The 4,033-nt window shown below is 39.4% G+C and overlaps 1 pseudogene; it reads left to right on the forward strand.

Annotated features, from left to right (window-relative positions):
• Positions 1–2,426: 2,426 nt before the first annotated feature.
• On the forward strand, positions 2,427–3,453 carry LOC108635331 (annotated as a pseudogene).
• Positions 3,454–4,033: the final 580 nt, after the last annotated feature.

Raw genomic sequence — 4,033 nt, forward strand, 5'->3', positions numbered from 1 at the left:
CTACATTTGTAGAGTAATTCATATGAGAGGATGTTAATTTCATAATTAATTTTGACATAACTAATTAGTTTTGGTCATGTCTGTTTTTAATTTATTCATTTTTAGTTGAAAGATAATTGCTTTACAATGTTCTGTTGGTTACTGTCATACATCAACATGAGCCATAGGTATACATATGTCCCCTCCCTTTTGAACCTTCCTCCACCTCCCACCTCATCCCACCCCTCTAGGTTGTCACAGTAGGGCATTTTTTCTTTTCCTTTTTAGGAAATTTCCCAAATTGCCATCAGGAAGCCAGACGTGGAAGGTGAGTTTAGAAGCTTAGGAAAGCATTATCTTTAAGCTTATTATGAGGGATAATTTGGTAGAAATAGAATGTTTCATCTTTGTCTTTTGGTTTAAATAACCTAACTTGAATGTACATTTTGTTTGAATTTTGTATTTGGCATAGAGATGCTGAATGTGCTTTAAGACGTATGGGCTCATAGAATGTTAAAATGATGAGACCTCTGTTGGCTTCTCTGGGTCTTAATTTCTTCACATTACATATACTGGGATAACACAGATGAGCATATTCTAGTTACATCTTCACAGATTTTTTTTTAATCACCTTTATTTTGACACTTAAAATGCTTTGTTTCCATTTTTGAGTGAAAGTGAACATAAGTATAAATGACCTGAAATGATTTCTGTGTTTACAAAGAAACATTTCACTACTTAGGTATGATATTTTTGACTAATGTGAAATTCCACCCCTCCAGCTCTTGTCTTTTCTGAGCTCCATTGCCTCTGAGACCACAGGAGGTCTGTTGCCTTTATTTTGTTAATTTCCTGTTAAGTAAAATCCTTTTCAAGGCGACTTACCAGGGAACACTGGCATTCATTTTCTGTCAACACATCTCCTGCACACACTCAATATTTCTGGGTGATTGTGTGGCTGGAACACCATGATTATTTCCATGTCCAAAATGTGTATCTCCCTTCTTAAGTTTTTCTTTTTCTATAGTGCTATACTCACTTCCCTTTCCTCTAACTTTCTATTCATTTTTTTCTAAAACCTTTTTATTTTGAAATAAATATTCACAGGAAGCTTCAAAGATAGTACAGAGAGGTCTCATATACCTTTCTGTCAGTTTTACCCCAGCTTACTACTAGAGTGCAATACAAAAACCCAGGAAATTGACATCGCTATGTTATGCGTATAGTTTCGTATTGTTTTGGCACTCATGTAGATTTGTTTAATCACCAGCACAATCAGGATACAAAACTATTCCATCCCCACAAAGATCTCCTGTGTGTTATCCTTTTATAGTAACGCCACCATCCTCCCTCCCAACATTCTTAATCCCAGGCAACCTCTTCTCCATCTCTAAAGTTCTGCCATCTGAGTGTGTTGTATAAATGGGCTCATAGAGTGCGTGACCTTTTCAGATTGTTTTCCTTTTTATCAGCTCCGCTCTTGACACTCAGCCAGGTTGTTGCCTGTGCCATACTTTGCTCCTCTTTATTACTGAATAGTATTCTGTGGTGTGGATATACCACAGTTTGCTCAATTATTTTTGTTATTTCAAGTGTTTGATCATCATGAATACTGCTTCTATGAATAGAGTCGTCCAGGTTTTTCTGTCAACATAGGTTTTTAGGGGGATAAATGCCCAGGTGTGTCATTTTCTTGCTGAAGATATCATTCTTCTCTCCCAGATTCTGATGTCACAATTGATTACAGCACCTATTGAGTGTTTAAGAACTCGTCTCTCTAATGGGCTGAAAAAAGAATGGAGGTTGATAAAGTAATCAGCGTGTGCGTTAATAATATGAGGGATATAGGGTTTTTGGAGAAGGCATCACAGGGTAGATACTGCTAAGGACTTTGAACTCTGTTCGAAAGCCAGCTTCATTTGTCTGAGCTTGCATTCCTTCTTAGACTTCAGAAGTTATCTTTTAGACAACACACTGACTTTTTTTTCCCCAGAATCTGAAGCAGTTAGCAAGCAACTTATATTTCTTACAGCCTTTATCTAGGGTGAGAGTGAGAACTATCAGCCTGAATTCATTAAATGCACATGATACCTTATCTGTGAAACATGTCTTAAAATATCCTTGGTTCAAAGGCAGGGATTTTTAGAAATGTTATCTGGCACAGTTAGAGGAATTGCTTTAGAGAATCTCCAAAAGCTACTTCTACACCTAAAAATCTGTTTTAATCAAGAAGAAACTGAGGTTTAGTGACTTAATATCATGCAAACAATAAGCGGATGATGACCACTCAGAGGCAGAAGTCAGGAGTGTTGTCTGTCGATCTACCCTGTAAATGTAAAAAAGATAAAAGATTCATTCATTTTTAAAATGAGGAAACCCAATTATGAATGGACTCCAAAGAAAGATCTCTCTCATTCTCATTACAGATTAGATCAGAGAAATGGATTATGGAAAATGAAACTCTGGTGACTGAGTTTGTTTCCGTGGGCTCGACAAATCGCCTCCAGCTCCAGGTTGTTCTTTTTGTGATATTTCTCTTGGTCTATGTGGCCACTTTTCTGGGAAACTTCGGGATGATCACTCTCATTTGGATGGATTCTCGACTGCACAGCCCCGTGAACTTTTTTCTCAGCCCCTTGTCCTTTGTGGATGTCTATTCCTCTTCTGTCATTGGTCCCAAGATGTTAACTGACATCTTTGTGGAGAAAAAAGTCATCTCTTTCTTTGATTGTGCTGCCCAGATCTGTTTTTTTTGGTCAGTGTGTAGTGACTGAGTGTTTCCTCCTGGCTTCCGTGGCATATGACTGGCCTATGGCCATCTGTAAGCCCCTATTTTACACACTCATTATATCTCAGTGAGTCTGTCGGCAGCTGGTGGAAGCTCCTTATATCGAGGGCCTTATAAGCACCATGATCCACACAACTTTCACCTTTTGCCTGCCTTACTGTGGTCCAAAAATCATCAGTCCCTTCTTCTGTGACCTTCTTCTGGTTCTCTCCCTGGCATGTGCAGACACACGGGTCCATGAAGTTTTACTTTTCTCCTGGCTGGAGCTCCAGGAGTACTTAGTGGCTGGATCACCTTGGCCTCCTACATTTAGTTGTTGTCACTGTCCTGAGGATCTGTCTGCTGACAGGAGGTGGAAGGCCTTCTCCACCTGCTCTTCACACCTGACTGCTGTCTTCATCCTTTATGGGGTACTCTTCTTCATCTATGTACGTCCAAGCTCCAGTTTCTCCTTGGATATTAATAAAGTGGTTTTTGTGTTCTGCACAGCCCTGATCCCCATGTTGAACCCACTTATCTATAGCCTGAGAAACAGGGAAGTAAAAGAATCATTCAGAAGGACATATGAAAGGAAGAAGTTTCTTATGGGTAAATTAACTGGAACACCATTTATACTACAGATCGAGAGTAATCAGTATGCAAGACATAACCACGTGGGCTGGGTATGCTGCTGCTGCTGCTGCTAAGTCGCTTCAATCGTGTCCGACTCTGTGCTACCCCATAGGCGGCAGCCTACCAGGCTCCCCCGTCCCTGGGATTCTCCAGGCAAGAACACTAGAGTGGGTTGCCATTTCCTTCTCCAATGCATGAAAGTGAAAAGCGAAAGTGAAGTCGCTCAGTCGTGTCTGACTCCTAGCGACCCCATGGACTGCAGCCTACCAGGCTCCTCCGTCCATGAGATTTTCCAGGCAAGAGTACTGGATCTTTATTTTATGTTGAGATTTTGGGTCATTGACAAGTCATACAATGTCTTGGGTTATAATTTTCTCACTTTGTTTTTCTCATTTCTGATTCAGTAGGGATGGATTTTAGAACTTTAAACTCAAAAGAGTAGATTATGGAATCCTAAGACTTAAAAATATTCTTATTCATATAAAAAATTTTATGACTAGGATATCAGAAGTTCTTTGTTAAGTCCTGAGTAAATGTAATCATAGCAGTGACTTAGCAGTACTTTCGTTTTTCTTACAGTGTGTTGAGATCTCTCGTCTGTAATCTTGACCTTGACTCTTTAAACATAGACTGTTAAAAAATGTATTAAGGTCA

The sequence above is a fragment of the Capra hircus genome, unplaced genomic scaffold (assembly GCF_001704415.2).
Source record: "Capra hircus breed San Clemente unplaced genomic scaffold, ASM170441v1, whole genome shotgun sequence".
NCBI classification, from domain to species: Eukaryota; Metazoa; Chordata; class Mammalia; order Artiodactyla; family Bovidae; genus Capra; species Capra hircus.